This window comes from Pipistrellus kuhlii, unplaced genomic scaffold (assembly GCF_014108245.1).
Source record: "Pipistrellus kuhlii isolate mPipKuh1 unplaced genomic scaffold, mPipKuh1.p scaffold_m20_p_3, whole genome shotgun sequence".
Lineage (NCBI taxonomy): Eukaryota > Metazoa > Chordata > Mammalia > Chiroptera > Vespertilionidae > Pipistrellus > Pipistrellus kuhlii.
In genome coordinates this window covers 26,313,355-26,326,722 of record NW_023425529.1, presented here as the reverse complement: position 1 = coordinate 26,326,722, position 13,368 = coordinate 26,313,355, and the positions used below count along the sequence as shown (strand labels likewise).

General features: G+C 41.5%; 1 pseudogene; it reads left to right on the top strand.

Annotated features, from left to right (window-relative positions):
• Positions 1-6,307: 6,307 nt before the first annotated feature.
• Positions 6,308-6,887, top strand: LOC118728695 (annotated as a pseudogene).
• The last annotated feature ends 6,481 nt before the right edge of the window (positions 6,888-13,368 follow it).

The window sequence follows — 13,368 nt, the reverse complement described above, 5'->3', positions numbered from 1 at the left end:
TGAAATGGAAAGATACTAAAAGTTTAGTTATTTTCCTTTAGAATTATATTCTTCCAGCTTTATTGAGGCATAACTGGAACATAATAAACTGTATATTGAAAGTCTACAATTTGATGAGCTTTGACATATGCATACACCCGTAGAGCCATTACCTCAATTAAGATAATGAGCATACCCATCAACTCCAAAAGTTTCCTCCTATTCCTTGATAATCCTTCTCTCTCACTCCTCCCCGCCCTACCCCCTATCATCCTCAGGCAACCACTGATCTGCTTTCTGTCACTATAGATTAATTTACATGTTTCTGGAATTTATATAATGGAATCATAGTATTCTTTTTTGGTTGGGGGGTGCCTGGCATCAATGACTCAGTGAAATTATTTTGAAATTAATCTATAGTGTTGTTTGGGTCAATAGCTCATTCCCTTTAATTGCTGAGTAGTATTCCATTATATAGCATGATTGGTTTATCCATTCAATGGCTCATGTACATTTGAGTTATTTCCACAGTTTGGAGCTATCTATCTATCATATATATAAAAAGCCAGTGAATGGAACACTGGAACAACTGGAATGACTAATTGCTATGATGTCCACTGAGGCCAGCGAACTGGCCCAATTGGGGCTGGGCGACTGGACCCCACCCATGCAAAAATTCGTGCACTGGGCCTCTAGTTACAAATAAAGCAGCAGTGAACATTCACATATAGATCTATGTATAGACCTTGACTTTCCTTTCACTTGAGTAAATATCTATGACTAAAATGGCTCAATCATATGATAAAAGTAGGCTTAACTTTTTAAGAAACAACCAAACTTTTTTCCAAAATAGTTGTACCATTTACATACTTAAAGGTCAAAGACTTATCTTTTGAATTATTTTTATAAGAATGTAAAACAGATTTTATTTTTGTCTCTATGTGGATCTAAGATTGCTGGCTAGGTCCATGGGTCCTAAATTCTGACTTGCCTTGGAAACATAACCTGATTATTTTGTTCCACTGGGGGAATAAACTTTTAAAAATGCAAGCCTACAAACTTAAAGAAATCAAATAATAGAAGCAGGCATCATGACAACTATTGGGTAAGGCATTTACTTATTTAAATTCAAACTATCTCTTTAAAGATTCAATAGGGAAGGCCTGGATGACACAGTCCAGTATATGCTGAACAAATCACCTAGCCACCCTCCTCCCATGGCCTTCCAGCCCATCCCCTAGGTCACTGTCACCCTCTCAGACTGAGAGTCATGATCAGTGCTAAGTCAAAGGTAGCACTCCATGGTCTTGTTCTCAGAGTTACCTGCAGACTTCACCTCTGAGGATGCCAACATACAATTGCCCAAATTCAACTCAATCCTGGATGAAGAGGAATTCTCAAATCAGTCTCAAAACAAACTCACACTGAAAGCACATAGTATTATTCAAAAGAGCTGGTCATCTCAATTCCAAAAGGTTAAAAGTCTCTCATCTAAGAATCTGCTCTAAAGATGGGGGTGGGGGGACATATCCAGAGCTGTCAACTGGATATTCTATTAATAGAACAATCAGCATTAGTACATTTTTGGCTGGCAACTGCCAGTGCAAAGCACATTCTTCTCCCTCTACATCCCCACACACATCCTCATATTCTCATTCTCTCTCTCTCTCCGTCTCTCTCTCTCTCTCTCTCTCTCTCTCTCTCTCTCTCTCTCTCTCTCTCTCTCTCTCTCTCTCTCGTTTCTTAACAGGAAGAAAGAGGAGATTTTGGTGCAGAAAAGGACCAGGAAAGTTGAAAAGGAAAACGAAAGGTAAAAGTTTATGAACTGGGGTTAAGCTAGGCACCTTTGGTTATGGGAATGAAGGCCAGAAGCTATTTGAGAGGGGCTCTCTGGAACTCCAAGTATAAGTCAGGCTTCTTTAGATCCAGGGCACTGTCAGGCATAAAAATAATAACTGGGGTTCCCTGGCCATGGAGCATGGGAAGCTTTCAGAGGCTGCTCCCTGGACATGCATATTGCTCTACCCAGTGAGAAAGGAACTTCACCAGGTAACTTTGCAGGTAGTGGACATGGGTTGTCACAACAGTTGTGCTAACAGTGGTAAAAAGAACAGCTACCATTTACTAAGCTCTGTTGTATATTAGGTATTGGCTAGGTATGTTATAAATACTATTTCTTTGTACCTTCCAAGTGAATGTATTGTGAAAGCACAAGGCTAAGTAACTTGCTTAGGCCACACAGCTGGTATGTGTTGGAGCCAGAATTTGGTGCAGTCAGTGTGCTTCTATAACCAATGCTCCCAAGGAAAGGAGGATGGGGTGAGAGGGGATTAGACACTTGCAGCACTGAAGCTGGCTTGCAATCGTATGTTGTATGAGAACATGTGCAGGCCCCCTTGGAATAAGGAGTGGTTGCTCTGAAGAAAGAGGGAGGACACCCTACTATTATACAGATGTGTACTCTCCAGAACAGCTATCTGGGCACCAGAAAAACCTGGCAAGTGTCCATTCCAGCAAAAGACCTGACCCATAGAATGGTGTCTATTAGGGATTACACTTTCAGAAACCATGTTCCAGTTTTAAAAGGTATTTGCAATAGAAGGTTTAATTTGGTCATTTATCAATGTCCCAGAAAGCAGATGTGCAAGTGTCATCATCTCAGGTATACTTGCTGTAAGGAGCGCTGGCAGAAGCAGTTACCAGAGAGAATGTTCAGGCACAGCTGACAGCAGAAAGCAGCCTCCTCGCAGTGTCTGAACTCAAGGCGGGATGGTGTCATCAAAAGCTCCTTCCCTGAAAGGGATCTTTTTAACCATAGGAGCAACTACCTCCCAGAGAGATGTGAAGGTTTAGGGGACTTCAATTACTTTGAGGCCCGCAAAGAAAGCTGCCTCTGACATGAGAGGTTTTTTTCCAACTCCAAGTCCCAATGTCAGGCTCAAGGAGGAAACAAGTAATTAAGCTCTGCCAAGACCGAGGACTGAGCTCCAGCTCCATTCCCCTGGGCTTGCCCTCTCGCTCCTCCGGCTCTTGGCCAGGAATGCCCCAGGCCACTCACTATGTCACCCACCAGGGCTTGATTCATTTTGCAAGACACACAATCAAGCCCTTCCCTGAGAAAGCCTTTCCCAACACTCTGCTTTGGGCTCACTCTTCCCCAAACCCTGGGTCCCTGAACGTCTTATAACCACGGAGCATAGTAATTTGTTCTCAAGTTTATCTTTCCACACTAAAAAGAAATTCCCTAAAGGCAGGAACCCTATCTTATTAACTTCCTGTTCGGTCCAGGGAACAACAGAATGGAGTTCAATGAAAAGTTGGTGCAAGCTCCAGCAAAGGAATCAGACTTGTTAGAAATCTTAGACCCATTACTGATTCTCTGTACTTTCCCCTAGGCTAGGATAGCTCCTCCCTAACTCTAGGATTTAGGAAAACTACTAATAACATGTGACAGATAGACATTGTCCTCAAAATATCTTCAGCAAGCCCCAGGACTCAAAGGCACCCAGTTGACAGTTCCCATGATGGATGAGATTACTCAAAAAGAAGAGACAGGCCGGAGCTGGCAATGCTTGGGCTGATGTGGAGAGACCAGGGCAAACAGGAAATTTCGGGATGTCAGAACAGAGATTGTCAAGGTAATCCCCATTTCTAGCTAATAGACTGCAATACAGGCCTAAGCTCTGTTCAGGAAGGACTTAAAATTTGAGATATAAAGATGAGACTCTCCTGACAATGGCATTTGGAGCCACAGCATTGTCACTGCCATCACCAAAAGTTTAAGCTTTCTTTTGACATGCAGACGTATGCTTCAAGAAACCTTTCTTCACTCCTTCTTAAGAACTGGGTCAAGGGAAGGCAAGAGGAGGATTGTTTCAGAATACATGTATCCTGGCATCTTTTCATTTTATTCTCTCTGCCTTGCCAGAGTCTCACCCATGGCAGTAAGAACTGTATCTTCCGAATCATTTAATTTATAGGTCCATCAGAGCATGGACTACTTCTGGGTACCTCCTAGCTTTTAAGAATAATATTTAATAAAATGAGAATCCAATAAAAACAAAGCTAATGTTAATTATATGTAAGATTTCGTTAAATACATTTAAAAAAAGGTATAGGACTTCTTGAGACTTAATTATACCTAAAAAAGATATTGGTGTTGGGTGGCCAGGAGGTGGATGTTAATTTGCTATATTGATTCCTCTGCCACATCCCTTGAGCTATAAGTTGTCATTAATTATTCATAGCCCAGAGACGTCCTATATTAGGAGGAAAAAATTTCCATTAAGACTTAATGCACCAGTTCAACACTTTAAAAAGTTGATGCCTGGGTGATTCAAAAGTAGAGATGCACTCTAATCAACACAGTGTAAAGATGAGTCTGACATGTCTGCCACAGCAGTAAGGCAAAATAGAGGGCAATTGACTAGGGAGAGAGAAGCAAACTAACAAAAATCTCCCTCTCGCCTACATTATTTATAGAGAGAATCATTATCATATCGTCATCCAGATAAAGAGACTCTTAGCTGAGCCCCCAAGATCATCTTCCTCAACAATAAAGAATTTTGTTTCTTCTCCTCAGACATCTTTTGTGCCCACCCTTCTTGTTTTTATTATCTCCTGACTAGGACAAATATGCTCACAAAAATACTCCTCCCTCTGGCTCCTCCATAGGGAACTGACCACAGGTCATGGACCATGGAATGACATACTACATTATCATCCAATCAAACAAAAAAAAAGTAAACAGGAGGAGTGAGCTCCGAGGTCTTGAAAGCAGAGACCTCATAGCCAGCTCTGCCTTTGAAGTTCCACTTTTTTATTCAATACCGATGTGGTGTTGTTCTTAGCCTCTGACCTGTGTGCCGTCCCCTGCAGATGGTGGAGATCTGAGGACTATTGTTGTGGAGTGTGTTCATTAGATATGAAAAAAGAGGCTGTGAATGAATGAAACAAAATGTCAACTCCCTTCAGATTGTTTAAGAATAAAAGCAAACAAGCCAGATACTGAATAAGGCTAGGTTTTCTGTGCATTAGGAAACCAGATTAATATTGTCTATTAAATGTATTCTGTCAAAAGGGAAAATTAAATAAATAAATAAATAACAGGAAGCAATCTCCAAATTAAGTTTTTATTATGTTTGCCAAATCTAGGTGATATTGTTACATCCTTTAAAAAAAAAAAAAAAAAAAAAAAAAAAAAAAAAAAAAGTCCCATTTGTACCATGTGAAGAATATACCAAAGGCCTCTGTGACTTTGAAAGGGGATGAAATTCCTCAACAGATGGAGGAAGAATAGATGCCATAGACAGAGATAATCCATATGCTAGCGAATTGCTAAATAGCTCACTTCATGGAATGGAAAGGTCAGTTGTTAGAATGAAAATTCAAATTCAGCAGGCCCGTCTCTGAGTTTCTATCTTTCTTCACTTATTCCTTCATATGCAGTCTGCCAACACTGTGCTTGGCCTTATAGATACAGAAATGAGGAGGAACAGACCCTACCCTCAAGAAGATGACAATCCAGTTGGGTATCACTGCCGACCACATCCTTGTCACTTTCATTGTACAGTGTGTCACAGAGCAAAGAAGAAATCATGCTTATCAAAGACACATAATAAATGCTGAGCCTTACTTTTAATACATACTCCTATTTCTTCGTCAACCGCTTTCTTAATCCTCCGTGGGACTCGGAGGTAAAATCAGCCCTCCAATCCATGTCCGCTGCCCACCTCCCACTCCCACGTGTTCAGAAGGCTTTCACTTGTGCACTTAGCTTCCCCCTCTCTCCCACCCAAAAGTAGAGGTCTAGTTTTTTGTTCACGTATTCTTTTTGTTTGCTTGTTAATCCTCACCCAAGGAAATTATTTTCATTGATATTTAGAGAGAATGGAAGGAAAAGAGGGAGGGAGGGAGGGAGGGAGGGAGGGAGGGAGGGAGGGAGGGAGGGAGGGAGGGAGGGAGGGAAGGAGGGAGGGAGGGAGAGAGGGAGGGAGGGACATTGATTTGTTGCCTCCCACACGCACCCCAAGTGGATTGAACCTGCAACCCAGATATGTGCCTTTGACCAGGAATGGAACCTGTGACCGTTCAATGTGTGGGCCGAGACTCTAACCACCAAGTTACACTGGCCAGAGCTTGTTCAGATACTTTTGTTAAAAAGAACTAAGAGAATGTTTGGAAAGTGATTGGGACAAAGGGTAGTCAAGGAAAGAGTGATGGGGGGAGAAACAAAGATAGCCCTCCCTCCCTCTCCCTGAGTTAAAGGATGAGTTTGGGGGCAGATTCCAGAGCCATGTTACAAGCTTTCACCACTGCAGCCACGGACATGAGTACACTCAGGCTTCACAAGGGGCTCGCCTCCTGTGTCCTTCACTGTGGCAAAAAGAAGGTCTGGCTGGACCTCAATGAGAGCAGTGAAATAGCCAATGCCAACTCCTGTTAGCAGCTCCAGAAACGGATCAAAGCAGGTCGATCATCCAGAAGCCTGTGACTGTCCAGGCTGGATGCTAGCAAAACACCTGGGCCTGCCAAAGGGCAGGCACGTTGGCATGGCTACGTGGAGGAGTGCTGCCAGTGCCCACATGCCTGACAAGGCAGCCTTGATGGGGAGGATGAGAATTCAGTGCCAGCTTCCCAGGACACACTGTGGATCACAGCCTGTACATGAAAGTGAAGGAGAACGTTTTCAAAAACAAGCAGGTTCTCATGGAGCACATCCACAAGCTGAAGGCGGACCAGGCTCGCAAAAACCTCCTCAATGACCAGCTGAGGCCCACAGGTCCAACATCAAGGAAGCACGCAGGTGCAGTGAAGACCCCTCCCAGCCAAGAAGGGAGAAATCATCAACTCTGTCCAAGAAGGAAGAGACCGAGAATCAAAGCTCTCCCTCTCCTGTCTTTACCTAGAGGCCTTGGTAATAACATAGGTTAGTCCTTTCATAAAACAAAACTTTATCTGCCTTTCGAACAAAATGAGTGAAAGGATGAGATAGTCATGCCCTGGGACACAGCCAGGATGGGAAAGGTGTAGATGAGAAAATGAAGATGATGCTTAAAAAGACCACCCTGGTTATGACTTGGATTCTCCTTAGCATGATTCAAGAGATGCAAGAAACAAGTGGAGTCTAATTCTATTTTCATTTTCACTGTGGCATGAGAGAACCAAAGCTTTTCAAGTTAGTCGTTCTTATTCTCATTTTTCAATTGAAACCACTGAGGCACCAAGAAAGGGAAGGATTTGTAGGGCTATCCAGCTACATGAGCAAAGGTTTCCCATTGGAACCTGGACCAAACTCAAGACCTTGGACCTTTTCTCAACTAAGAGCACAGACTCTGCAGTCAAACTGCTTATGTTCAAATCACAGCCCTTACAAAACATGCCTCAACTTCCCTAATGATTCTTATGTCAGAGGATGGATGTGAGAATAAATAGATTAATATATGAAAAAATTTTAGAACAGTCATAGTAAGTACTCAATAAATGTAGGTAGCAGTACTAGTAGTAATAATAGTAATAGTAGTAGAAGTGGTGGTAGAAGTAATACTAATAGAAATAATTATGCCTCAAGCCTTGTAGTTTGCTCAGAAATAAAATTTACAAACTTGATTATGGCTCCTTCTACCCGGGAATAGTATATACTTAAGCTTATTAGAGACACTTTATAAATTTTAATAACAGTTCATTTCCCTTCTAAAATTAAATGTACAGGTAAGTTTCTTAGCCATTATATCAGAATACAGTCTCAAGTAAACAAAACAAAATTCTAAAATTTCTATCGTACCCCAGCCAGTGTGGCTCAGAGATTGAACATCAGACCATGAACCAGGAGGTCACAGTTTAATCGGGGCACAAGCCCAGGTTGCAGGCTCAATCCTCAGTGTGGGGCATGCAGGAGGCAGCGATTGATATTTCTCTCTCATCAGTATTTCTATCTCTCTATCCCTCTCCCTTCTTCTCTCTAAAAAATCATTAAAATAAATTTTTAAAAATTTCTATCTTGAAAGGGGACTTGAGGGGCTCCAGGGCTTGGTTATATAAAAATAACTTCCCATCCTGCTTTCCTGATGATGTTCCTAATTCTTGATCTTGACACACGTGAAAAGTAACACAATTTATACTAATTTTTCCCTTAAAAAGAAAGAGGGAATTTGGTCTGCTTGTTGGAAACCAAGCCTATAGCTAACAAAAGGCTCACACTGGGTCAGACTCCCACAACAGTAAATAACAGGAAGAAAAAGCTGTTACTCGTCCATCCCTCCCTTTAAAAAAGTTTAAACAATCTCTTTCTTGCCATGGCTCCCATTTCACAGGCCTCCTTGGAGGGAGGCTCAGCCATTACTCTGTGCCAGCCAGTTTCATATATGCTAACTCTGTTTTTTTTAAATATTTTTATTGATTTCAGAGAAGAAGAGAGAGGGAGAAATGAAAGAGAATCATCAATCACCTGCCTCCTACACAGCTCACACTGGGGACTGAGCCTGCAACCTGGGCATGTGCCCTGATGGGGAAACAAACTGTGACCTCCTGGTTCATAGGGCCGACGCTCAACCACCAAGCCACACCATCCGGGCCATGCTAACTCTTAATCCTCACAACTGTGGAATATAGGCATTGCTTATCCCTACTATAAAGTCTGAGAAAGGCTTTAGTGCCTTCCCTAAGGTCAAAAGCCATAACTGGGTTCATTTAAAGCAGGGGTGGGGAACCTTTTTTCTGCCAAGGGCCATTTGAGTGTTTATAACATTGTTCATGGGCCATACTCAAGTATCAACTTAAAAACTAGCCTGTTATATTTGGTCAAACATTTAATTAACTTACCACTAATGCCTTGGCAGGGCCAGACCAAATGATTACCAGGGCACCCTGGACGTTCCCCACCCCTGCTAAAGTCACAAAGCTCAGAAATCCTATGGGGTTCAAACCCTGACTCTCAATTCAGGCTTCTCTGCACCACCGCCAAATCACTAGGGCTGGAAGCATTAGACAAGGATGGACTTTGACAACAGTTCAGATACCACCAGCTTTTATGCTCTGGTCATCAAGCTGCCCCAAAGTGCCGGTTTCCTTGCTAGTCTCCAGCAAGTTGCTTTTCACTGTCAACTTTCGGCCTAAAATATCCCTCCGAGGGTAACAACATTTTCCTGCATCCAACCTATTCTTCTACAGCTCTTGCAAGTTATTTGATGAACTAATTTGAGTTTTACACCCTCCTCACTCTCCCATCTGGGTAAGCATATGTTCATCTGGCTACTGAACATTTATTGAGCAATACCATGTGAAAATATCTTTGTTAGGTATCTGAGGTATAGAGGGAAAATGGATAAAGCAAGATCCCTGTCCTATGGGCACTTATAATCTGCTAAGAAAATAAAGTGGGGCAGAAATGATCACAGCAGAAAGCCCGAAGTGCTGGGTACCTCGGGAGCATGACAAATATAAAAGGTAAAACACGCACAGAAAATCCACTGAATATGTGCAAGGCGCATTGCTGCGGGAGCTGTTCTCTTTCCAAAGATAGAGCTTTTCCAGGGGAGAAATGGAAACAAAAAAGGGCTTGATATTGATCTAGCAACACTGCCATCCAGGAACAGCAGGTTGTTTTGTTCCAAAAATCTATAATGCAATCAATTCCTGATTAAGAATTGTTTATTATTCTTTACAGAGATGATTTAGCGTTTCTGCATCCATACGGCCAACTAATTTCCACTTATTCAATTTTAAAAGGCAGTGTCGACTCTAGATGTCAAAAGAACAAAGAACACACAGAGATTAAGCTGAGCTGGTGTTTGAAAGAGTGTTGTGCTCTTTGGGTATGAAAGCCTATTGCTTCAGTGCCTAAGTCTCATCTTGCTTTTTTTTTTTTTTTTTTTTTTTTTTTTTTTTTTTTAACCTGCCACACTTGAAAAAGTCTACAGAAATGTGAATCTAATTCCGTGATCATGAAGTGGTGTGGTGTTTTTGTATGTGTGTTTGTTTGGGTTTTTTTTTGTGTGTGTGTTGTTATTGTTGTTTTTTTTTAGACTAGTTAGGGGAAACTAATGAAGGACATTAGATACAAGAATGCATGTGCAATCACTGATTTATGGATTTCCTCCTCCACCTGCTAATTCATTCTTGCTGGTAGCCAGGGTTCTCCGGGTCTTAACTTTTTTTCCGATCCCAATTATTCAGTGTAAACAAATGAAGAGCAACTATGGGTATTCAGCTTGACTCATTGGAACAGAAGATAGGAAACATTAGTATCGATGTATTCCGGGGACTTGCAAGCAAAGCACAACTAAATTTAGCAGCCAGTGATATTGATTTGATTAAAACTGGTTTAGGACTTGTAAATGTCACTGGAACTTAGCAAAATGAATATTATTAAATCCTTCTGGTGATGGGGAAAATTAACAAAGGGATTTGCAGTGGTTTCTGTAATTAATTGCTCTGTCATGATTTATATTAACTTACAGCACAACTCCATTAGCTCAGATCTGTCATCTCTGCTCAAGGAACCACCAAGTAATCACTAGCACATTAAAGAATAAATTAGTTTCTGGCTTGGAGCCTAGTTGTGGAATGTTTCATTTGTGTCTGCTGCAGACATATGTACCTAATAAAGTTGGGACGAATGAGTTAAAGTACATATAGATCAATGTCAGCGGGTTATATTTTAGAGACAATACGCTCCGCATTGTTCATTAGGGCTAATGAATGCTGGTCCTTCAGCCGCATCACCTTGTGTTTAGCAAATGCCTTCAGGTAAGTGGAGATGCAGCAAGATTCCTTGAAAATAGGTGCCTCTCTAGAGAGTTCCCCCTCTTAGCAGTCTGTGGCCTGTGGTTGTAATAATAGCTGCATGTGGTTTTTGTTAACACTTCATTACCCTAAAGTTGGATAAATTATCCTCCTGCTTCTGCCCTACGTGCAAACACGGAGCCAAAGCCTTAGCTACTACTACTTACCGGTAGATTACGGGGATTTGTAAGGGTCTATCAAATCATCTTTGACTTTGATAGTTGGACGATGCCTTAAGCAGTGCTTGATAGGCTGTTTTACATTTCAAAGGGAGCTCAGATTGCCTTGTGGGTTTGTAAACTAGAACTTGAGCCACTTCCTTTTCATTTCAGACCCAGGAAGGCTAAATTGGCACTCAGCTGGCCCGGATGATAACTGACCTAACTGACCGGGAGGATGGGACCTGTGAGGCAAAGTCCCGTGGAGGCTGCGACCAGGAAAGGGTGTAGCCCCAAGAGTTCACCAAAATTTGCAAGGCTCCAAGGACAAAGTCATTTCAGCTCAAAATCTCTGGGCACTACCCAGACGTTCATAATCTGTCCTGGATCATTTCTGCAATTTGAATCATCAGATGTCAGTGACTCCTTCACAGATGCTCTGCCTGCAGTGCGAAGAGCTTGCCTCACTGGGGCTTCTCCTGCCTGGCTGAATAGAGTGACAAATGTCCAAAATGCAAGAAGACTGCAGCCTCAGCCAGCTGGAAAATGCATACATTATTGAGGATAAAATATGAAGAGTGTGAGTCAATTTATGAAATATGGGGAAGCTTATTTTTGCTCTTATAATGTGCTAAGTGATTAGATTTCATATTTGCAATGAGTGGCGCTGATGGCTTTGCATTTAATTGGAGGAAAATCTGGAAACATTCTTCCCCAAACCCCCCCCAAAAAATTCTATTTGTGTCCTGCCTATTATTATATACCCTTTACTCTAGCGTAAGTAACGAACAACGTAAATTAAAAAAGAAACATTTTCTCCTGAAATAAAACAAATGTTTTAAAAAAAAAAAAAAACAGTGGTGGCAGGAGAAGAAGGGCAGTAAAGATAAGACATTAGAGAGGGAAGGGGTTTGACTGGGAGAATGGTCGCTTAAGTAATGGTTCAAGGAGGATACACACGTTTTTTGTAAAATAGAAATTATTTCTAAATATTGATTTCAGTTCACTAATAAATGAAGAAAACATTCTAAAGCTACCCTTTTTTTGGTAAAGTTTTCCACTTCTCAATGCAATATCCTTACTAAAATCATTTCTTATGTGCAGATGGGTTTTTAAAATGTTTGGAAAAGCTTCTCCGCCAAGTAGTCTCGTGTTTATTTTTATTTATAAAATAAAATTATGATAATTTACCTTTGATCCCAACATATCAGTAATCAGGCACAAAAATTATGTCCCAAGCTAGACTTTCCTAATAATAACAGCCAGCATTTAACATTTGGTAGGTGTTGAGTAAAACATACCATCCAAGTTAAGTATAAAGTGAAAACATGGGAGTCAAAGAAGGAACAAAGTCAGGCCAATGGATTTGTTTGGCTGATTCTTTTTTTATGAAATTGCTCCCTTATTTTCAGGTCTTTCTTCTTTTCAGTTGCTCTCAGAGACAAAAAACCGGTGTGTTCTCAGAGAACTCACAGGTTTGCGTGCAGACTGAATTAAGAGGCACTACATGTAACACAAAGAGAATCCTTTCCTTAGGCAGTGCTTTGTGATTCCTGCCCTTTTGTTTATGCTTCCCCCAAAGGATGTGAAATTATCAAATATAGGTTCTAAATCTATTAGACTAGATTCCCGATGGACCTAAAAGAAGCATGTGAGGATCAAACACCCACATTTCCTCATCTTTCCTTGATGGCAACACAGAAGCAACCACATTACCCAAACAGCTATAGAAAATAGGGGTGATGTGGGGAGTGCTGGCAATCTCCTCTTTCATATTCTTTTGTTTCCATCCACCAACTAATCATCTAGATAGAGAAATTAAATATCATTTTTTTCATGTGTCTCACATCTGTTGGCCATTTTGTGTGTGTGTGTGGAGCTTGATGACTTCAAACAAATTATATAGCTTCCGGCCTTTTTTGTCCCTCCACTTTGAGCCGTGGCAGAAGTTTCACATGCCGGGTTCAGCCCCAAGTCCTTCAGTGAAGCAAATGTTTCATTTTCAGCAGAGCCCATATATTCCATTCAGACTCATTTCTTTCACCGCTAGATGTGAAGAGCAGCTGTGTCTCCCGAGTAGCTAAAGGAGATCCTAGGTACAAAGTTAACAAAACACGGCCTGGACAATGGGTTTGATCTCTGCAGCAGGGAAGCCATACTTTTCAAATGCATCTCTTTCTAGCTCCAACAAATTATAGGCCCCTGAAAAGATCCGGTGACCCTTTTTAAGTGTGTATACTGAACAAGCTCAGAGGTGACCAGGACTTAGGGCAGCATGTGAACATGTTGCCAAGCACGATGGGCCAGGATAGACCATCTATGGCATCCAAGCTCCCTCGGTTGGTGGCATGTAGGGGAACTATTAACTCTGCACAAACTGTATATATCCAACCACTTCTGGCTGACTGACAGAACTATTTATCCCTCTATCATGGGGCTGGAGGCTGAC